This window comes from Tympanuchus pallidicinctus, unplaced genomic scaffold, assembly GCF_026119805.1.
Source record: "Tympanuchus pallidicinctus isolate F22 unplaced genomic scaffold, pur_lepc_1.0 scaffold19, whole genome shotgun sequence".
Classification (NCBI taxonomy): Eukaryota; Metazoa; Chordata; class Aves; order Galliformes; family Phasianidae; genus Tympanuchus; species Tympanuchus pallidicinctus.
Genome location: NW_026294710.1, coordinates 14,194,238 through 14,217,993, shown reverse-complemented (window position 1 = coordinate 14,217,993; position 23,756 = coordinate 14,194,238). Strand labels below are relative to the sequence as shown.

Genomic DNA, 23,756 nt, shown 5'->3' with positions numbered 1-23,756 from the left:
GCATCTCTACTGGATATTTTAAGATATGTCAGCCCGGTCAAGTACATCAAGCATTTCATTAAAATGTTGTAGAAATGATGTTCAGCAGTGATTTCTGGGAGCGTCAGTCGTCAGGGTTCTACGTAAAGTCCTGTATCTCAAGATTTTTAGGGCCATATCTTTCCTCTCTGGCTCCTCAGAGATGAGAAAAGTATGAAGGAAGTTTTCCAGATGCGTCAATATAAGGCAGTGTAAGACTTCAGAATTATGTATTTAGTGGGGGGATGGAACACAGCTTTAAATTGTGAACATCTGTGTATTTGCAGAGGGATGGGAAGAGATGAAAACCTGCCAGCTATTCAGGACGTTTTACCTGTGCAAGGTAAAATGATTTTTGGAGAAGTAGTAAGTATGAGACTAAAGAGCAGCTGTTCTCATGCACACATCCAGAGCTCCATTTTTTTCCAGCAGTGGTATAAATAACTGAGTAAATACAGAGTGCAGGACAGAGCAAAGCCCTGTGATTCTCCTTGTGTGCACTCTTTGGTCTTCAGACATTTGTAGTGCGAGGATTGACTGAGCTGGGTAACTTGCTGAGCTTACAGGATTTGACTACTGAATTTGTTTCATCTTTCCTTCGAGCCGTAAGAAGTTTTAGCACGTGTAATACTTTGTGGTTCAACAGATGAATGAGCATGACAACAGTAAACGAAGGATCATATCTGTTCAAACCTGAATTCCATTCCTTGTACTGAAATGGAGGTAAATGACTGATCCCTGCTTACTCTCTCCACGGTGATCATAATTTTATAGACTCAGCCTTCTCTAGGACTCAGTTCAAAGTCTGTTGACTTATCTTTTTTTTTTTTTTTTTTAATCCACATAGCCTACTTCAAACTTGTTTTCACAGATATCTTGAATTTCACAACTGAATCTCATTGATGTATTTTAATGTCCAGTCAGGTACATCTTCGTGGTTTGTTCGTTTTTAGTTTTTCCTACTCATCTGCTGTTTCAGCTACCCTGAGTAACTGAGTATCATCAGCAGTCTGTGTTAGGAGCATATACAAAATTGTGCTGAAGGAGGGAAGTTCAGCAATTGAATGAATATTCACACTACTGAATGTACGGTGGTTTTAGGTGATTTAAGTGTAGGAAGTTACCTTAGCAGCAGAACTATTAGTAGTTCTTGTTTTCTTTTTTGAGCAATTGCCTACTTCAGTAACAGGAAAACAAGAGTGCCCATAATGACTCAAAATAGGACACATAGCCTGAAATCATTTTCCTGAGTATCAGTGGGCAGCTGCACCTTCAGGAAGTGTGCAGAAAGAGGGAATGCAGCCCTGCTTCCAAGGGCAGAGTCCAGCAGCCTGCTGGAGTCCTGAACTGTGACAACATCGTCATAGCTTCCATGTGTTTCTCTAATATGAATCCCCCTTGTCTTCCTTCAGGTCTTAGAGTTGTGAAGACTGGTTTTGCGTACAGCTCATCTCAGTTTGTGCAGTGCTCTTGCCCCTCGCTCAGGCAGTTATCTCCACGTACTCCATATGCTTTGCCTTCAGCCATTTCTTTGTCAGGCTGAGGAATCTTGCCTAGTATCACCTTTCCTCTTGTGGAAGCTGTTTCTGACTCTCATCCTTGGCATGCTGCTGTCACCCTGTATCTAAGATGGGAGGAGCAAAGCAGTGTGCCGGGCTCAGGGTACAAACATGGAGCAGATGAGTCAGCATCAAATTGCTGCTGCTTTACTTTGTCTCTGTTCTCTGCCTAGTTATTCCTGAAATCCAGTTGCGTTCTGCTATCATCAACCCTTGTGAAAGCCGTGTTTTCATAAAGCTATCATATTCATAAAGACTTCAAGGCTTTTCTTAATGAGAATAAACTAATTTAGAACCCATCACTTTGGGTGTAGTTACTTGGTTTTTTTTTTTTTTCACAGATATTGCATTTATCTACTTGAATTTCATTTTCTGCTTTCTGTCCTAGTCATGCTACAACGAGCTGGAAAAAAAGGACTGAGAATAACGCTTTGACTTGCCCGGTGTTTTCTCTTCAGTAGACTTGAGTTCTCACATTTAATAATTTTCAGTGTAATTTATGGTTGCATATTAAATGACAAAGATCTAAGTAGAGATCTGTACAGGAGTCCCTTCTGTGTGTGTGTGGAAAGAGACGTGTTCTTAACGTGTTAATTAACTGTTAGTGAGACCTTTCTCCTCGTTGTACTGTGGCTGTTTCCATCAGTACTAAAGCAAAGCGGGCAATTTTTGTGGTGTCTCAATACACAGTTCATCAGAGCTTCTTTAAGTGACTTCATTTGTGTGAGGTGTGCTCTCTGTGTTGCAGCACATCACTAGGCAGTTCTCATATCTCAGTTAAATGCACATGTTCCTGGCTAATTGCTACTACTAGATTTTGTCGTAAGTTGTCTTCTGACCTGAGATGATGCTGGTTCTTTGTGTGCTGTGAAGGCAGGCTGTAATGCTAGAAATTTCTGGAGTGTTCCCCTTTTTAGTTACATAACTAAAAGTGGAGAATACTGCTGTTCCAAGTACGCAGCTTGAATATGTTGTAATCACTGGTAGGTTCACTCTTTGGCAGAGAGTGTTTTGAGCAAGATCCTGTATGCATCTTGCAGATTGCATCAAGTCCTGCTTTGTTGTGGGTTTTAAGAGCTATTTGAAGAAGTGGTAATTAACAGTCTCTTAATGTAGTGTTTACATCACATTGATAATACTGGGAATTTATGTCTCTGAAATCCTTCAATTAAGCCACATGAATCTCAAGAAGCAGCATTAGTCACTGGTAACTGTCAGTTATCTTCACAGGACCTTGGCTTGTCTTCTGCATTGGGCTAAGAATGATGTGTTGGGACTTAATGTAGCTCCTCCGTCATGCTGGACTCCCTCGTGTCTCCCCTTCCTTACTGTGCTTACTTGTGTTGGAAGGAGAAGGGTATCTGAGCTTTGTGAGCTTTCACATGTGCTGGGATAGTCAAGTGAGTCAATGTGACACAGTACCTCTTGAAAAGACGTTCCGGGGATTGTGTCTTTAGCCCTCTTAGCACGTTACACCATCCAGCATAGCAGGAGACTGAACATAAACAAGGAATGATCCCAAGAAGTCCCTTCCAACTGGAAGTTCACTGGAACCAGTTGCCCAGGGGTGGATGCCCCATCGCTGGAGGCATTCAGGGCCAGGCTGGCTGTGGCTCTAGACAGCCTGGTCTGGTAGTTAGCAACCCTGCACATAGCAGGGGGTTGAAACTGGGTGATTGTTGTCATCCTTTTCAACCCAGGCCATTCTGTGATTCCAACCCCTGTGATTCTGTGGATCCTGCCTCCAGCCACAAATTCAGAGAGCAGGTTTGGCTTGTTCTGCTGTAAGCATCTCCATGGGGTCAGATAGATGTGTTGTGACTGGACCCTGCTGGGTCAGGCACTCTACAGCAGCTGTACCAGGTTGCTGAATACCCAGGATGCGTGTAAGTCCATTGCAGACATCTGGAATCAGGTGTCTGTGATCCCATTTTGCTCCTTTGAACTGGAGGGTGGTCATCATGGTGATTGAGGAAGTTTTGCTATCTTGAACACTGGGACATGAAACTCAGCACCATGCAGACATTTGCTGTTGTTCTCAGAAGGGATGGGGGAGCGAATTGGAAAGGTAGAAGTGTGAGAACTCATGGGTTGAGTTCACAGGGTGAAGCACGAACTCTAAATGTGAGTAAAGGGAAACAAGGAATTTACTCTCCCCTTCCTGCCAGCAGGCAGTTGTTCAGCTACTTCCAGAGAAACAGGGCTTATCACAAATAACCATTTCTTAGGAAGACAAATGCCGTCACTCTGGACATCCCTTTTTCTCCTCCTTCATCCCAGCTTTTAATGCCAAGCAGGATACTACATGGTATGAAATATCCTTTTAACTAGTTTGATTCAGCTGTTGTGATGCACTCCAGCTCTTTGTGCACCCCCAGCTGCTTACTCGTGAGGCTGTGTGAGAAGCTGAGAAGTCCTTGACTCTGTATAAATACTGCCTAGCATTGCTATGTTATCCCTATTATTTTCATAAAATCCAAAACAGAGCATCTTACAAACTTCTAAAAAGATAATTGACTTTATCCCATGACACAGGGCAATGAAGGCTCATGGTGTCTTTTGGTGAAATGACAGTATCTCTTTCTGGCTGACCTGAGAGAGAAAGGGAGAGTAGAATTTAAGGTAAAATGTAGAGATCTGTCAACTGATAAATCACTGTAATGATATTTACAATGCTGTTGTAAATATAGTGGGGCAGCTTGGCCATGAGATGTATGGTTAATAGAGTTGTACTTGAATGTGAGCAAGTACAAATGTATATATGCTAGAGATGTCAGGTACTGCTTGTATTTCTACTTCATGCAAATCCTTTTTTGTATTCATGCTGCAAGATCTCAGGGAGATCTGGGTAAAGTAGCAGCAATGCAGTTCTGCAGTTGTAGAAAATGCATAAATGAATGAGAACTGTATGTCTTCAACTGATGAAATTGAGTGAGTTGAATCACTCCTCTAAGGTGAGATTTAATTTCTGTATTACCACTTTCTGGTTGTTCTGTATAGACAGCGGTGATACAGCTGTCCTTGAGGTTTCTAAGATGAGTTTGTGTCATTCTGGAGTTATTCATAGACTGCCCCCCAAAAAAACCTTTTGAGTTATTTCCAAAAAGTGTTTTAGCATATTAGTTAGAGATCGTTCATCCAAATGACTGATCTGAGTCGCTGGAAATTTCGTGCTGTTTTACTTGAAGCAGTAGGAGAGTACCTGCTGAAGCTCAGATTTGTGTGGGTGAATGGACAATACTGTGTAAGTGTGCAAATGCAGGCTCCTTAGCAGCTTTTGGGCTGGGGTTCTTGAACTTTTTCTGTTCCCTTTTCTTCTGTCTGCTGCTTCCTCAGGTCTGTGCTTTGTCAGAATGCAGACGGGTCTAAAAACTATGTAGATTACATAACGTGCTGCTGGGTTTTATTTCAGCTGCATGAAAGCAGGTCTTGGTTTGTATGTAGGTTGAACGTGCCCACCGAGGGGTGTCTGGGATGGGGCTGAAAGCATTCACTGGTCCCATGTCATTAACTTAATTTGGGGAAAGATGGTACTTTCTGGAGAGCTGAAGGATCCCACAACAACACTGTGACTTTGTTCCCATCAAATAAATGTAGATTTGATATGAGTTCAGGGATAGTGTCAGGCCTTATAAGATGAAGGGTGTTTTCAGTGAATGCCTGCCAGGAATTAAGAAAAATTAACATGAAATTTTTGTGGTCTTGGAGAATACTCGCATGAGGAGTTGTCTGCTCCACATATGAGAGGATACAGAGTTCTTGGATCGAATTAGCTGTTTGGAAAAGAAGATTCACATGGAATTTGTGGGGCAGTATTTCGATTTCTTTAGGGTATGTTAGCTTCCAGCTCTGTTGCTGAGTATTTCTTACAGTTCTAAAGGAAGTGGACAGATAGTCCTTGCTTATACAGAAATCAGTGGTAAGGATTTGTTGTTGTAATTGAGGCCTGCATGAGAAGAAAGAGGTTAATTCTGCACAGTCTTCAGGACCTCTAAGCTGTCAGCAAATAATGGGGTTTTTGTTTATTTGGAGTTTGTTGTTTCTTTCAAATTGTCCAGTTGTACCTTCAGCAGAATCCCAGTGTTATTTCAGTAATATATTTTTGGTACTTTCTCTTTTGGATGCTTGATGAAGGATTTCAGATTCTGCAGAGGTATTGTTGCCAGTGATGCAGTATGTCCTATGTCTTGTTTGCAATAACTGCTTTTCAGATTTTGTAATGCAAATACAGGTTCTGCAGAGGTCTGGTTCTTCTGGACTCCAGTATTTCCTCTCAGCTGACCAGCACTGTGAAGGGTGAGATCCATCTGATCCCCAGGATTGTGAGGAAGGGCTTGCATGATGAGCCTCGTCTGATGTCTAATTTTCGTAGAGCTAAAGGGAGACTTTTCCAAGGTTGCTTCTTGCAGAAGTAATTTCAAATAGCAAGTAGCAGGGCTTGCTCTTCTTTTTGTGACTGTTGTTCTAAACAGAAAATTTTGGCTTCCTTCACATTTCTAATTCCTTGGTGTTCTGCCATGGAAAAGCAGTCTAAAGATAATTGTGCAGAGGAATCTTCGTGTTTGATCTGGAGTGACCTAGCTCCATTTAACCAAAAAAAACCCACCCCTTTTCTGTATAAGCATTTTTTTTTTCTAGTGGCATTTCTTCTCTCATTTTAAGCTCTTCCAAATTAAACACACACAGGTGGTATGCTGGTGTACCATATGCTGGTATAATGCCAGCACGCAGGTTGTGTTAAAATATACATCAACAGAACTGCAATTTGAGATTTGAATTCAGTGAAGGGATCCATTTTGGAGCCCTTATTCATTCTACAGAAGACCCGAAATTAGTTGAACCACGTGCCAGTGCAAGATGGTTGGGAGGCTTTTGGCCTGGGAAAGTATTTGGTGAGTGGTCACTGCAGCTGCTGGTCATGCACAGTATTAATACTGCTTTGTCCAGTTGTTTTCCTGAGCAGCTGTGGGCTTTGTTCCTGGTGCAGAGTTTGGTACCCAGTGAGCAAGGAGAGTAAAAGGTGAGCTTTTATAAGCAGCTCTGGAAGCTTGGATGCTGGATTTGGGCATCCAGCTGCTCTGGGCAGCTCTCAGATGTAACGGTTTGCTCGCATCGATCTGTAGACATCAGAGTTTTTGATGTATATGTTCATCTTTCAAAGTCCACGTGTGTGGTCCAAAAGTTGTGGACCGTGCCTGTGTTTATTAGCTGTGAACTGATATTTAAGATGCCTCCTTTTTGTTTGTTGTAGGCGTTTGATAAAGAGAAACATTACATGTCCCAGCTATGTTTCTCCATGAGGTCATTTCAGGACGAATTCATGACGAGCTTGAAGCAGTAAATGGAAAGTGCTGTGTGTTGCTCTCATGGGTAGGAAAGTATTCCTGCTGGTTTTACTGCGTGCTGATCTGATAGAGGCTGGTGCAGTGATCTCATATGGAAATGTTTTAGTTTAATTCATACACTGTATTAAAAACAAAGATAGTTATTTTAATGATAACATCAGATGCTTGCAATCTTGAAGAGGCTGGAAAACTGATGCAAAACAGCGCTTTTTTTCCCTTGTTAAAGACGACCTGACAGGAATGTATGGAACAGTTCTAAATGTAAATGTTCTATAAGTATTAGAGCACAGTTAGTCTACTAGTATTCTGAGAATTGATTTAAATTAGACTTTTAAAAGAACATTTTGAGCTCTTTTTGCGTGCCTTCTTATGTGATAGGAGAAAAAGGTAGTTTTCACTGATTTCTTTGCTGCCTCAGAGACTTAAAAAATAATAATTCTTAATTCTGTTAACAGGAGTTTTAAGAAAAATGCTGAGCAATTCACACCTTGTCCTGAAATTACAAGGCTGAGTAACGTGCTGAATTCTCCTGAAATAATTTTGCCAGCAATACTGGTGTTCCGGGCTTCTGGAAGGGATGTGGTGTTCTGAGAACTAGGATTGTATCATGAAAGAGTGAAAATCAAACCTGGTAGATTAAATGAGATACTGATGGTTATGACATAAAAACAATGCATTTGAGTTTTGGCAGAGCACTGAAGTGGAATAAAATAGAATTATAAGGAGGTGAAGAATTCTCCTGGCATCAGGAGCAGAACTAATAAGTATTTCATCTGTTAGGTTCAGCACATGCTGCAGGATGTAGCTTTTGTGTTGTATGTGTAGCCCATGGCACAGGCCTGTGTGAAGGGACTTGCTCTCATCTCTCAACACTGCTTTTTGTTCTCTTCAAAATCTGTAGTTACGAATTGGACGAGCCAGAAGGGGCTCTGCCTGCTTTTATCTCATGTGGCCATCTAACTATTCAAAACTACCATATTCTGTGGGGAGGCTTTATTAATTTTTTCAACACAAAATGGAAATGATGACCAGTTTCTGCTGCCAGCCTGGAAGTTTCACTTCCAGAAATGAAAATGAGCATTTCATAATTTTGAATATGGTAAGAAATTGCTGTGTTCTGATGCTTTCCTCAGAGCATACAGATAGTCTGACACATGAATCCAGAAATTCAGGATGACTCAAGAGTGAAAATGAGTGAGTTGTGCTTTATTCTGTCTAATTTATTTGAATTACAGAATTGAAAGCACACAAAATTGATGCCTTGTCTAGCACTGTGTAAATTCTCTTCCTACGGGAGGTAAAGGGGTGGGTAGGTTCAGATGTCTCTGTAGTGATTGCAGTGCAGTAATGGGGAATAAAACAGGAATGATCTCCACTCCTGAACTGTCTGAGTATTAGAGAAGATGGAACTGTGTGCAGGTGTTTTTGTAGAGCAGAGTTTGAAAATGTAAGGCCTGGTATAAAATAGAAAATAGTCAGAAATATTTAACCTTGCATACCTGCAGGACATGTTCTTCAGGAACTGAAAGTCAACTTCTCCATCTTCAGTCAGAATTCTAGGTTTCTAGAATATTTCAGTATACATCAAGGGTAGGATACAGTTCAGTGCCTGGTTTTGATTCTGATTCTCTTGTTTCTTAATTTCAGAGTTGTCATCCATTATTTTTCTTGTTAGTGTCAAATAACGACCTTCCTTTCCTGCAGTATTTCTTCTGTTGTTGCTCATTTATGAGGATGTGTTTGTGATCGTTCTTTCCTTTTGCCTCTTGTACTTTACTCCGTATCAGGTGATACGGATGGGCTCTTTGCACACTGGCACAGCCAGCTGTGTAGGTAGAGTACTTTTAAAAGTGCATCTTCTATGATATTTTATTTACCGTGTTAATAATGTGTGAGGGAATGCTCTCGTGTTGTACCGGGGAAATTTAGATTGAATATTGGGAGAGTTTCTTGATGGATCTTGTTGGCCAGACACTAGAAAGGGCTGCCCAAGGGTGCACTGGAGCCCCCATCCTTGGAGGTGTTCAGGAGAGAGGTGGACACGGCAATAAGGGATGTAATTCAGTGACAGAATTCTGTTGGTCTGGTTGATGGTTGGACTCAATGGTCTTGAGGGTCTTTTCTAGCCTGGGAGATGCTATGATTATTGAACTGTGTACTGTTCACTTAATTCCTCCTGGTAGTATCTCAGCTTCAGTGGAAAAAAAAACCTCAGGTTTTGGAGAGCCATAAAGGATGGTGATTAAATGTTTGAATGATGGGGGGAATAGAAGGAGGGTCTTGTATCGTGAAAGCAGAAAGCATGTCTTCGTGTTTTCATTTGTTAATTGTTTTGTGGTTGATGTCCTCTTACGTAAATTTTCATCATATTTTAGTAATGCACAGCTTAAGTCTCCATTTTTTTTGTTTCTCTCCTTTATTTCCTTTCCTTCCTATCTTGACCTCAGCTTCCATGTTAATTCTTGAAGTTAGGTGGCAAAATACCCAATTCATTACTTTTTTCTCTGTGTTTTTGCACGTAGCTGTTCCCTTAGTCCTTAAGGTGCTACTTTAAAGTCGGGAAGGGACAGTTCATCTTTAGGTGGCATACAGCAGTAAGCATTGCATAGAAACTTCAAAGGTAACTTCATGATTTCACGTCAAGCTTGCAATGAAGTTTCAGATTCGTGTCTCTGTAACAGTCCTGTGGATTAATTTGGTCTCAAATGTATGATAACGAGAGTTTTTTCCCAGAAAGCGAGGCTTGGAGTGTCTTTAAGAAACCTGTCTAATCCTAATGCACCAAACAGTGGTAAATCTTCTGTTTTTTCCATGCTAAGTATTTAACAATGGTGCGGGGAAAATAAAAAGACAAATTACTTCAAAGCTGTTCTTTTTCAGCTTCCTGCCGTAGTATCTTGCTGTACTTTTCTCTACAAGAACTGCAGGCGTTGCTTGTTGTGATATTCACAAGGTGTTTATTCAAAACTGGGTCACATCCTCATCTTCTCATTAATAGAATGGCTTTGGTCTTTTCACCTGGCATCATGAGGTCTGTATTGCCGCTTCTTACCTGAGATCTTTCTTCAAACAGTTGCTGCTACTTCAGCATCTTTGCATGGTGGCCATCAGAATTGGACGTGAAGTCCTAGCATTGAATTGCACTCGTTTTGTTTCATCATCACTGAAAGATGGTGTCATCTGTAGACCTTTGCCCTTTGCTGGCACTTCACATGGAGATGATTCACTTCAGTCACTTTGGAGTTTTTCCTAGGCAGAAAACGTCCACGTTCCAGAGGAGCAGCCTGTATTCCTTCTCTGATCACAGAATTGTAGGGGTTGGAAGGGACCTCGAGAGATCATTGCATCCAGTCCCCCTGCAAAGCAGGCTCCCTGCAGCAGGCTGCACAGTTAGGCGTCCAGGTGGGTCTTGAGTATCTCCAGAGGAGAATCCACAACCTCCCTGGGCAGCCACTTCCAGCGCCCCGTCACCCTCACTGTGAAGAAGTCCCTTCTCATATTGGTGTGGAACTTGCTATGCTCCACTTCATGAACGTTTTCCTTTGCCCTGACCCACAGTCCACTGAGAAGAGGTTGACCGTGTATCCTTGACTTTGAAATCATGGGTGACTTGGATTTGGTGGAATTGGAATAACTTGCCTTCATCTATGACAAGGTCACTGCAGAGCACTGTTGTTTCCTCTGCCACACTTGTCATCTGCAAATTCAAGTATAAAATTGCCAGGGCCCAGTTTGATACCGCTGGCTGTTCATGTCACACGTGCAGTGATGTGAAAGCCTATCATCCACTTACTTTGCATAAGAAAGCAGTTTATCAGCTCTGGAAAAGATGAGGGGACTTTATATCCCAGGTGATTATTCTTGTGGACGGAGTGAGTCATCTTCATGTGGACTTCAACATGTGGGTGAGTGAATCATCAGGTGTTGAACAGATTAATCTTTTCAATGGGACATACACAAGATAATGTTTTCTCACGGAGGCGATTTGGAACTGTCTAAAGAAAATATTACAGAGGCTGAAATAGTGATATCATGTGCCTTTGAACATGTTACGTTTGGGAAACAATCCAGGCATCAGCCCAGTGTTGCTTTGCACAGTTCTTGTCACGTATGTGAGGATAGTGACCTTTAAAGCATTGTTATGTAAAAGGTTTATGAAAACATAATAATTGACCAGTGGTTGCACAAGAAATGGAGGGCAAGTTAGCCTTCCTCGTGTGCTGACCTTCCAGTGCTTTGCAAGGAGGCTATGTAAATTTGCTCAGCACGTGATGGCAACTCAGAACGTGTGACGTGAGTGGGTAAAACGGGGCTGTGTGCACAGGTCTCGGCCTGGCACGGCGCTGTGGCTGGTGCCCACTTGTGTACTGAAAGCAAAGTAGGTTTGTGGATTGTCTCAGCTTCTTTTTCTTTTCCCCTCTTCTCAGTCCAGGGCTGAGTTCTGTCAGCCACAGTTATGCTCAGTTTTGGGTTTGACTGTGTTCTGAAACCTGCAGAGCCAAAGCAGCTTGCTGTTATGACTGGCGATAAGAGGTGGAGTACTAAATTGAGGCATGAATATGCTGGTGAAGTAGGATTTAAGGTTTCAGTCAAAACTTGCCAAGCATTCACCTGAAAAATTAGCAATCATTTCATGGAACTTCAGCGAAATCTTCGTTTGCTAACAGCACTGTGAACTCAGGAAATTTTTTTGTTTATAGGTTTCCTTGTAAAGCATTTCTCAGCATCTTTTTCTTTATTTTTTTTATTTTTTAAAGAGTTTTTAGGAGGTATAAATTACTACAGAGGCAGAGCCTTACATGGACAAAGCAATTTTTTGAGCATTGTAACTTTATATCTTGGTCAGGGCTACGGTCTGGAAGTACTTCTATTTTAGTCGCCAAAGTAAATTTGAAGAGAAGTGGATTCATTCATCGCAGTTAAAGGTGCAGATGCCTTTAGAATCAAACCAAATAGCTGTAAGTGGAAGAATCGTCTTCATTCCTATTTGCAAATATGGATTTTGTAGGGCAGAAGGGTTGAGCACCAGAAGTGAGATAATAATAATAAAAAAAACCAATACCACCCCCTCTCTTCACACCCACCCCTTGCCAGCTGTCTAGCTCAGTACATTTCACACCATGGTTGCAAGGCCAGAATGATTATGAGTTAGGGCTAGCACAAAATCTAAGGATTTGAAAATTTTCCAAGTATTTTACTGTAAGGTGGAGACTAAAATTTCTTGAAGAACAAGTATGAAAAAGGCACAAGGGTAGGGAGGTTACATGTAAAAAGAAGAAAAAAAAAAAACTACAGAGAAAAACCCCATAAGAAATCCCATTTTGTATTGCATTTTAACTTTGTTTTTCAGACAGAGTATATCATGAATTGTCCCTTTGTGCCCTGCTATTTTACTTGCTGTTCTCCTGCATCCTCAGATCATCCCCGTTACCTTTCCAGCTAGGAGAATGTACCTGTACATGCAAATTGTTCCATGCATAGCGCAAGGATCAGAAAATCTTGGCTGCTAGATTTTTGATCTTTACTCTGGTGTCCTCAGACAAGCCCTCAGATTGTCACAACATACTCTGGTAGGTTTTTTGTTTTTTAACCCTTACGTTGTGTTGGGGCTCTGTAAGGGTGTATTTTGAGTTGTGGTGCAAGTAGAGTTCATGGGTTTCCCTCTGATTTTTAATTGCAACATAAATCACCCTAATTTAGTTAGCCCAAGGCTAAGACACACTGTTTTTTAGAATTGTACCAGAGCCATTAATGGAAATTGTTTGAGTGGGAGCGTATGCATCAAGGAAGTGTGTATAAAAAGATGAAGATGAGCCTCTTGCTTATGATGCAGTTAGGTACATGCTGTTGTCTTTGATCTGACTGAGCTAGGTGGCATGGGAAAGAGCTCCTGTTCTCTAAATAGCAACTGTTGCAGCAGCCTTGAAGTTGGTATGGGGAAAGCTTTTGTTGTCCTCACTGATGTGCAGCTGATTCTTACAGATGTGGGTTTTTCCCACCTGTATGCTTAGTGATGTAGAACTGTATGGATCGGTGTCTAGCTTTGAGGATGATGAGATATGACTTTCAAGTGTCTTACTTTACAGTATTTGCAGTAACTGATGATAAAAGATAAGTCAAAATTCCATGTCCCTAGTGCATGCTTTGGCCATTATTGCCCTTACTGACATTTGTAACTTTCTAATGAGTAATGATTTAGTCTGTTTTTCTTTACAGTACTAAGAGGTAGTGTATCAAATGCTGAATACTTGCTGCAAAGGAATATTTATGGCAATGTGGTACGTAACAGCAGCAGCCTCCCTGCTTGCCACCCTGTTCTTCAGGGAGGTGTGATAGCTGTGAATGCATCCTTCAGGACTTCAGTTATCTGTGCCAGAACACCTCAGTATTTATTAAGTCGTAGTTCATCCCCTAGGGAGAAGTAAAGCCCCTCAAGAAATGCAAATTTAGAAGTCAAAACCAGTATGCAGACTGAAGGAATCAGTGACAATTGCCGTAATGCATCCAGCGTTCTGCTTTGATTTTATCAAGGAAGATGTAGTGAAAAGACTATAGTGACTTTATTCTTTGTCCTCTTTGATGCTGTGTGTGTGTGTTCAGGACTGGGGGACACAGAAATTGCATGCATTTCCACTCAGGGCTCCTTTTTCCTGCTCTGTGTGGCGGCTAGTATTGTAAGAACATCCTGCGCTGATGGTATAAAAAGAATGACTAAAATGCATTTCTTAATTTATTTGTCTTCGCATTTGGAGGGAGTGGCTAATGTGATTTCATGTAATAAAACCAGACATGTGAGAATCCAGAGGGGTGACTTTCTAAATTTAAGGTTTCTCTTGAAATTTTTCATTACAAATAGATTGGATTACTATAGGCTGTGTCAGCGTGAGTCACTTGTAAATGCCTGTTAATCCAATAACCCTGAGCAGTTTCTTATGGAAATACTATTCTCTGATTTCTATTTATGTTGTGGTCATGGCCTTGTTGAATCCCCACTGACTTCACTGGAAACATTTGTGTGGAAAAAACTGGTGTAAATCCTTATGGTAATGTACATCACAATGAGTAAAATGAGAAATAACCTCAAGTGATTAGTCTTAAATTGTCAGTCTTATTATGTATTTTATAGGATTTTAGATGAGAGTAAAAGTAATCTACAGAGGGTGAGGGTTTGTTTTTTTGTTTTGCTTTGTATTAAATGGGAGGTGGAACAGCTTTACTTTTAGAATCATAGAATGGCCTGGGTTGAAAAGAGCCACAATGATCATCCAGTTTCAACCCCATGCGATGTGATTGCCAGCCAGCAGACCAGGCTGCCCAGAGCCACATCCAGCCTAGCTTTGATTGCATCCAGGGATGGGGCATCCACAACCTCCTTGGGCAACCTGTTCCAGTGCGTCACCACCCTCTGTGTGGAAAAACTTCCTCCTAATATCTAACCTGAACCTCCGCTGTCTTAGTTTAAAACCCTTCCCCTTTGTCCTATCACTATGCACCCTCATAAACAGCCATACACTTTTTCCTTTTTTCCTGTCTCTGCTCTTCACTGCAGTGGTGAAATGCCCTTGCGTTGTTCTGTGCCTGTCCTATCCAGAACATAGTCAGCTCTACTGGAAGATGCCTACAGATGCTAGACTTTAAAAAGTAACTCTTCTCAGATCACAACCAGCCTTTCTCTGTCACTGTGCTGCAGCGCAGTGGTTGTTAAGAAGCATTAGGGTTACTTTGCTGTTTCACAGAATTTTTGTCTAAAGTAGGGGGTTGGAGGGGAAGGGTGAATGTTATTCCGTTCTGAGATCCGGCATGCTTTTGTTCCATAGCAGGAGGACTCTAAATACTCTTAAAAGATGGCTGGTAAACACGTTCTGTTTCAAATGATGGAGTGCAGAAGACCAAGATCTGTGTTCACAGAATGCATCTCCGTTGCTGAAAGGGGAAAGAAATGGATTTTACTGGAGATAGTTTGACAAAAACAGCATTTGTGCCATGTGCAAACACTGCTGATAACCTTAATGCACCACAGTTTTCGTAATATTAAATTTACACGTACGGAGTTCTGAAATATCATCCTCCTCTCTGTCTCTGCTGTTGCGTTTTATTGTGTGTGGTATGGAGGATAAGATGCTCAACCCCCTTGGATGTTTGACGTGTTGAGGCAGAATTTGTAGATATGTTGACTGCCCACTTGATCACACATTTGTGAGGAGTATTGAGACTGTGAAATAAATGCTGCCTGGAGAGTTGGATCCTTAGTTGAGCAGATAAGAATCCTTATTTTTGTATGATAGATGTTGCTGGGAAACGTTGTGTAGCATTTAGCTCAAAGTTGTGAGATGGAGATCTGAAGGCTTTGGGGTCTGTTAGTGGTGGTAGCTTATTAGTAGCAGCTCTAGGTTGTAAATTAGATCCTTACTTAAGATTTCAGATAACTTTACAACGAAGCATACAGGTAGTCAAGGCAATAAGAGAATGCATAGAGGCACCTGAGAGTTAACAAAGCATCTGAAATAAAAATGCCAGATAAAAAGGGAAGTGGAGTGCAGAGATCTGCCTTAATGTGTTGAATAAGTCATTTGGAAGTTAAAACAAGAACACACAATTGAGTAATTATATACAGGCATATCAGGTAGGTTTAATATAAAATCTGAAATACAAAAAGAGTAATATGTGGCATTAATGCAGGCCTCTTTCTTGCCAAAGACTGATAATAAACAGTAGATATCGCACTAAATGAAGTGGTGAACCTGACTGTGTTTATTCATAGGTCTTTTGAAGGACCTAAACACCTTTGGACTTGCCAAATAACTTTGGTAATTAACAGACAGTTTGAAAATGGAGTGAATTATTGTGTTTCTCTTCAAGAGCAATACAAACTCTGGAATTTGACTAGAAAACAATATGCATGGGTGGGGTGACTGAGAGTATCAAAGGCAAAATTTACTCAGTACACAGACAGTTCTGTACGTAAGAATTTGAAGTTGTTTAAATAATTACATTTATTACAGTGGTTTGATAGGACGAGAGGTAACAGCTTTGAATCGTGCCAGGGGAGGTTTGGGTTGGATGTTAGGAAACATTTCTTCTCAGGAAGAGTGACGAGGCATTGGCACAGGCTGCCCGGGGAGGTGGAGGAGTCACCATCCCTGGAGATGTTCAGGGAAAGGCCGGGTGTGGACTGAGGGGCGTTGTTAATGGGGATGGTGGGGGTGAGTTGGACTAGATGATGGTCTCAGTGGTCTTTTCCAACCTTAATGATTCTGTGTTCTGTTAGGCCAGATCCAGCTTATTGCTTGGGTGTGATGTAACTGTTGTATCAGCTGGGCTGCCTAGCAAGACTAATGTACAGAAGAATGTGGAATTAAAAGTTTAGATCTGAAACAAGTGGCATTTCTAAAACCAGCTTTTGTTTAATATGAAAGTTGAAAATGTGTTTTCTTCTCTAGAAGTAGAACATAAAGAACTGTACCAAAGAAGAACCATTATAAACTGAGAAAGCAAGGGCACAGGCAGCTCTGGGTACCAAGACACGGTAATTCATCACTTAAAACAGACAGCACACCACAGTTTTATCCTGGATCAGTTCGTGCTCTTCAGCACAGAACTTGGGCATCTTCCAGAGATCAGTGTGATGCAGAGGCCATTTCTGAGGGAGGGACAGTAGGCATATGGTTAAGAATACTTCTTTCCTGGAAGCATTCAAGGCCAGGCTGGATGGTGGCTTTGAGCAGCCTGGTCTAATCAGAGGTGTCCCTGCTATAGCAGGGGTCGGAATTCTATCTTAAAGGTGCCTTCCAACTCAAACCATTCTATGGTGAGAAAGCTTGCCGACCACATTTACCAGCCCCATACCCACTTTGTCCGTTAGGTTGCTCTGCTTTCTTTTGGAAATGGGAGGCCATCAAAACTCTGCTCTTAACATCTTTTTTTTAATTATTATTTGTGGACAGTAATGCAGTAACACACTGTCAGAACTTAAGTTGGAAGGTTGTCCCACTGTTGAATGCATACACTGACTTTATAACCTAATGTGTGCAATCAAGATATATACAGATTTTTTGATGGTTTTACTTGCTGCATTGCTGCACTCGTGGTCATCTGCAGATGTAGGAAGAGGATTCTCAGCCCAAATACTCTGAGAGCTGGTGCTGAGGTGCTGTCACAAGACGTGAAGTCAGTCTCACCTGTCTGGCTAAAGCCTAAACATAGGTTTCTTCTGATGTAACTGCTGGGCTGTTGGACGTTAGGGAGTATGTTTTTGTCTCATGGGGAGCCTGACTCCCAAGACCTTTTTATTAATTTTCTGTATTCTTGTAAAATAAAACCGGGCAACTGTACCAGCTGGAATCAGCTTGGGGTCAGGTTAGGGAAAGGTTCTGCATCAGAGAGCGGTGGGCACAGCCTGGAGCTGAGGGAGCATTTAGATTTCACTCAGCCGTAGAATTTGGATCTTGGATGCTGCTTGATGATCCCCATGGGTCCCTTCCAACTCGGTGTACTCGATGACTCTGTGGTGCAACACTACTCATGGAGTATTTGGGAGGATGGATTATGTTGACCCAGTCAGACCTGGGTCCTTGGTGCTTTGTTTCTGGTAAGTTGCATGGAAGGAAAAAGCTGATTGTAGGGCAGGGAGCAGTCTGTGTCAAGGGAAGGGGAGACCATGCAGCAAATATTTTTCTTGACCAGGGTTCCATGTGCTGTATGTTTGGACTTTCTCCCACCTAGAAGCAGGGTTTGGGCCCTTCTGGCAGCATTGTATTTTTTTGTTTTCTTTTGTTGTTGTTTTTTTTTTTACTGTGAAAATGGAGCATGCTTTCATATTTCTCGCTCTGCTCTCATGAAAAAATGTGGTGCTCTAAAATCAGCAATTACCTTTTACCAGTACTGCATGTTCCCAAAGTGAAAGGTTCAGTTAGTAGGTCATTCTAACAACAGCAAAATTAGAATTCTTTCCAAAGGCTTCATGCAGACCTGGTATTCCTGTAAGTACCACATGCTCAAGTGGAACGATATATTTTCTTCAAGGAGCAAGAGATGCATTTTTATATGCTGTTTTATGAGAAATATTTGTTGCTGGCTATTTATGAAACAGAGCATTGCAGAAAGGAGGGAAAAAGTAGTGGTAGAAAATGTTTTTAGTAGTTAGGTACCACTTCTCTTGCAGAACGTGTTTCCAGGACAACGAGGTTGATGATGGAGTGACAAATTGAATGTGTGTTTCCTTTCCTTCTCCTTTATTTCTCATTAATCGGTGAGGGGGGATGACCTCCCTTTGTGCTTGAGCTGTTTGCATGGTGTTGTAGCACACCCAGTTATTTTTACCTGTGCCAGGTTGTCCGTGTGGCTCTTTTTAGCTATTCAGAAGATTTGGGGTATCTAAGAAATGGTGTTTGTGGTGTTTTCTGTTGATAGCATGTGATATCTGAGTAGTTGCTGTCTGTGGACAGTTCTTTTTCTTAGATAATAATACTAATGATAGACCACTGTGAGATGCGAACTTAAATTGTGGGCATGGAGTTCTTCCTCTGTTCATAGGATATTTTTTGGTACATACTAATGACATACTGTCATGCAAATGAGTTTGAAATAAATTAAAGGAAATAGTTTTCCCCTAGAGTATATTCAGCTGTAGGACTCTATTGTGAGATCTATTTTCAACTAGTGTTTGGAATTTGGAATAAGAAGCCACTGAACGGAATGCAGTTGCCAATTGTGAGGAGGCATAGCTGGATAAAATCACACCCATCTCCAAAATACGATCATCTATTTAAAACTGGGAGGAGTGGGATGAAATCTGTACTTGTGTGGTTTGACTTTGTACATTTCATTGTACTTGGTGTTTATTTTTTTGGGGTTTTTTTTTTCCTGTCGCATCAACATTTTAAGACCAGAAATGTCTTTTTTTGTTGTTCTTGTTTTGTTTTGTGTTGTTTTTTTTTAAACCACAAATATTGGCTGTGTGTTTTACAGACAGGCGTAACAAAACCAGTGGCCAGGTCATTAGTGAAAAACATTCTTCATAAAGCTCTATTGTTGCTTCATTAAGTTTAACAGCTTAATATTTCATGATGTCCCTTTTAAAGGGCTCAGAGAATTTCATACCTCCTAGTGAGGCATGCATTTTTTACAATGAGAGTTTAGAACTTCAGATGATTCAGGCCGGATTCCGAAAACATTTCTCACACGTAGTTGCTTGATGAACTTATGAGACACCCTTCTAAATGCACTGATCTATCATTTATTTATTGCTGATGCTGAAGGCTGAATTCCTTGTGCTAAGATCAGTGTATGGTCTCCGTTGTGAACCACTGATAGTTTTATGTTTCATGTTTGTTTTTCCATCTGATTTTACTGTACGTTTTTGAAGATTGTACTTCGTTTATTGGCTTGGGGAAAAGCAGTGTGACAGAATGAGAGCTAACAGACTCAGATGACTGTGGTGATTGCTGCACCTTCTCCACATCCATTTCTGTGAAGGGAAGTTAAGCAGCTTGATAGGTCTTTTTACTTGTCCCTCTGTCATCCCTGCTGATTAACAGAGTTGCTGTTTATCCGTTGTCCTTCTCTTTCCATCTCCTTACTGGTGCCTACGTGTTACTGCTCTTTGCAGGCTAACAGTGCTAACCTTGAATGACATAATGTCATTGACTTCATTTTCCAGTCGATCCCTCTGTTGCTAGTTATTCCATTGTCTCGAACATAACCAGTTCCTCATGGTGGTTTTGAGTAGTTCTTCCAGGTCACTGGTTGGTATGGGAAGGAAATGAGGAATTCTTCTGCTGGCTTTGCTAAAGGTTTATTAATTACGTGGCTAAACAGAATGTATCATTAGAGCATTCTGTTTAAGGACAATACTTTCATAATTCTATTTAGATTCTTTTTTATGTGTTTGAGGTTTTTCTTGATTGATTGGTTCAAAATGCTTTACAGACTTCAGTGAATTCCCAGTAAGATATGAACATAATTTTCCTTTTTACGAATGTGAATCTGAAGCACAGAGGAGGACAGAGTGGCCAAACTGTTTATGTTCAATGGCCATTGATGTGCTTTAGAGTGCCTGAAACTTGAGTTTAGCAAGTATGACCAAAACTGAAGAAAAATCCCCATCTTACTGGAGCAAATGTTGGAAGCAGGACTGGGGGCAGCCGTAGGGTGTGTGGTGATGCTGTGTTGCTGTCCTTGAGCAAATAAATGCTGCTTTGTGTTTTTCTGTCAGTTTATCTGTGGCTAGGAGGAATTTTTTTTTGCCAACTCTGAAATAGAGTTGAGAATTCTCCACGTTCTTTGGCATTATGCACATGTCACAAGGCAGACTCTGCTGTTCATCGTGGTAGAGCAGTTTCATGTAGCAGAAATGTTCTGGTTATCAAACAGGAAAAATTTGGGTGTACATCACAACTTTTTTCCATTACTAAGAAAAAGCAAACAGTAACCTTTTAGAATTAGTTAAAAATATAATGAGAAACTTCATTTCAAGCAAATAATTTTTTTAAAGCAGCGTTTCATTTTTTTCTTGTATTTCAGAGGAAGAAATGATGGCAGAGTTGTCATACAAGCATCCAGGGACAATTCAAAAAGTAAGTCAGTCAAAAAAGACTACTTAGTGTGATCGTATACGTAGAACATATATTTAATTGAAAGGACTATTAGTTTTCCTTCTTTCTTTGACTGTGTCAGCGAGGTACGCGTGCTTTGTAGAGCTGTTTTGAGTTAGCTGGTTTCAAGTCTTGTGGCTAAGGGTGAGATGCATTTAGTAGATAGTTTCTCATTTCTATGTCAAGATACTGCTCAGGATCGTGTCCTGCAATTTCATTATTGCTTTTCTTAGAGCCCCGATGGCCCAAAAAATGTGAAGAGAAGAGGTTTGTGGGGAAACACTTCATCTTAAGTCATTTCTGATAAAACTTGAGTGTTCAGAGGAACCTACAGATACGCAAGAAGGGTGAGAAAGGGTTTGGAGGTCACAAAAATGTGGTAAAGTTCTCCATAGTACCAACTGGTGTAAGGAAAATTTAAAACTTTAAGATTGATTAATATTTCTGAATATATTGGTAACATTTATTTGGAGTACTGTGTGTGTGTGTTTGCAATTTAGCACAGGAGTTTCTTCCATTTTGGTTAATGAAGGAAGACATTTTTTTGGTGGTGTTTCAGATGGCAAGCCTTACAACTCATCTTTCGGACTCGTTTGTAGTAGATGCTGGGGATGTGTGCTTTTAGCTGTCTTGAACAGACCATGTGCTATGTGATAAAAACATCTACACAGCAGTTGTAATAAAAAACCTAGTATTATTCTGATTTTGTTTTCGTGATGGCTTAACAAGTGGGTCATTAAAAGATTGCATGAGGTTTTCTGCGTATTGTTGAGTCAAATGATCTGTCTGCAAAAGCATCTCAGCTTTTTCAGTAAGGGATGAGTATGTTTTTAACTGTAGATTTTGATACTGTTGATGCCTTCTATTTGTCAAACAGTCTCGTGGGTTCTTCATTATTTTTCTATTAGTCATGTGAATGTAATTTTACTATCTCTTTTTTGTCTAAGAGAGTAGGCATTTCTACAGGCTGTCTTTTTAGAGGCACTTTCTATTTAAAAGGAAAAGAAAGATTAAAAGAAAAAGGGGTAGAACATGTGTCAGGCATATGCAATTCCTCCAGCGTCATGTTTTCCACACTGATTTAATAGTTATTGAGTCTCTTCAAATATTCTTCTTTCCAAGACCTGTTTTACAGTAATAAATCATCTTGGCTGTAAAATTCTTGAAATGATTCAGTGGGATGATTGTTTCCTTAGCACATTCCCTGAGTGTTCAGAGTTAAAAATGGAAAAGTTCTTAAGCGGGTCACTTTTTTTTCCCTGCAATGTGTCGTGGATTCTGAAAACTGCAGTCAGTAAGTCATCTGTGTTGGCCCTGGTGAACCACTGTTTGGCTCCTTACCATCCTGATTTCTCTTGGTAGCTCATGGTAAGTTTTCTGTTGGAGTGCCATATTAAACTAAGTTAAGAAATGCCTACCTGGATAAAGGCGGGCGAAGTTGTGGTGTGATTTGCAACGTGTCTTCATTTAAAAAAGTAGAAAAAAACTTACAGGAATTTATACTTAGTTCAGTAATGAAATTGCTAGGGGCTTCCTTAATTTCCTGAAGCATTTGCACACAGGGCTGGTGGATGGTGTGGTGGGCACAGCAGGCTTTTTGACACAGAGGATAGCATCGTAAGACAAGATTCATCCAGGATAGTTCTTAACATCTACTTACAGTCAGTGCCATTTGGAACTTTTAGGTTCTGAAGATGTATGGAAAGTCCATCAACAGTGAGCTGCTTCAGTATGTGGTCTGTTGTGCTGTCAGCTTGAATTTATTTGGGTTTGCCATCAGAGTATCACTTGGAAACTGCAAGCTCGTATGTAGGAAAAATCCAAAATGAATGCTGAAGTCATTGATGTTGATTGCAATTTAATAAATCATCAGACACGCAAGGGTGATAAATTTTGTTATGCCTGCTCTGTTTGTCTCCAGAGGGTGGCCAAACATTATATAATCTCTGTGGCTTTCTGACAGCTGGAGAAGACTGTTAAAATCAGCACTTAGTTACTGGGAGCAGATAAGAGGCCCGTAATAAGTTCTGTCTATTGGGTGTGCCAAGGCAGGCCATTAAGTAGCTCATTGGGAGCATCATGTGTGCAAAGGCAAGGGAGAGGAGTGTTTGCCCAAATTCTGCACAGCTGGAGGATCTTCTTTGGATGAAAACACCAGGTTATACTGTGAAATACAGAATACCTTAAAATCTGCAGCTTTCCGAAATAATGTTGTTTCTCTGATATTTTCTTAGTGGATGTCAGATACTGGAATTGTCCTTGATTTAGCTCAGCACTGAGGAGAACAGTTAAGTTCTGGGGCTGGTTCTTCTGTGAGTGATTCCTTTAGAAGTACTTGAGAATTGGGGTCTGGGGTACGTGATCATTAAGTACCTTAGGGTACTTGGGGCTAAGATTTTGCTCTTCCCTGAAGGTTTTTAGTAGGTGTATTAGATCTGTTCTTACCTTTGTTTTGAAAAAAAGATCCTTGCAATCGTAATTACATATAATCAGAGCATTTTAATCAGATGCTTTTACAGCAAAGTGTAAACCTTATGGTTTCAAGTTTGTTCTTTGTAATAATGCAAAATAGCCTTTCTTGTATTTGTAGCTACTGTTAGTCACAACAGGGAGCAAGTTCTTCACTTGAAGGTGGGCTTAAAAATTACTTAAACTGTAGGATTTTGACAATGCCGTGTTTTGTGTTGACTCTCATTCTTGTTAATGAGAGTCTTGTCTGTAAGAAAAGACTGGGGACTGTTTTTCCTGAGTGTATGTGTATGCACACTTGTAGAGTTGGCAGGGGGCTTAGCTGTCATGGTTCTCTTTTGAACTGTTAATCAGTTATGTCAAGACCTGGGGCGGTCTAACAAATTGACAGGGTGATGGGGAAGGCCTTTCTTGGCAGCTCAAGTTCAGCTAACCTGTGTACATTTGAGAAAGGCTCTTAGTTGTGATCTTCAGTTGTGAAGTGAGGAGACCGTGCCTGCTTTAGACTTCATACACATCAGTCTCTTGGCTTTTCAGAAGTCTGACTGCAGGCGTCAAGAGAAAGCCCACTCTTTGCACGTGTGCAGGCAAATGGATTTCATGGAATGTTGTGCCATTCCCTCTGGCAGCTGAGGATAGTGAATGACAAGGATGGCTTGCAGAGAAGAGCGTTGCCAGTAGTGGTCTGGAAAGCCATTTTCCTCGTCAGGCATTTGTCATCTTCTCAGGAGATTGACTAGCATGCAGCACAGGAGGAGACAAACCACTAAGAG

At 40.9% G+C, this 23,756-nt stretch overlaps 1 long non-coding RNA gene across 8 annotated transcripts in view; it reads left to right on the top strand.

Annotated features, from left to right (window-relative positions):
• Positions 1-23,756, top strand: part of LOC128079471 (uncharacterized) — a 122,068-nt gene that overhangs the window by 40,355 nt on the left and 57,957 nt on the right. For 7 of the 8 annotated variants that reach the window (XR_008206161.1, XR_008206163.1, XR_008206160.1 and 4 more), the window contains one exon: positions 20,444-20,496. The exons of the other annotated variant lie outside the window; for it this stretch is intronic. This is a non-coding gene — a long non-coding RNA (uncharacterized LOC128079471). The remainder of the gene's footprint in view (positions 1-20,443; positions 20,497-23,756) is intronic. 8 annotated transcript variants of the gene reach the window in all.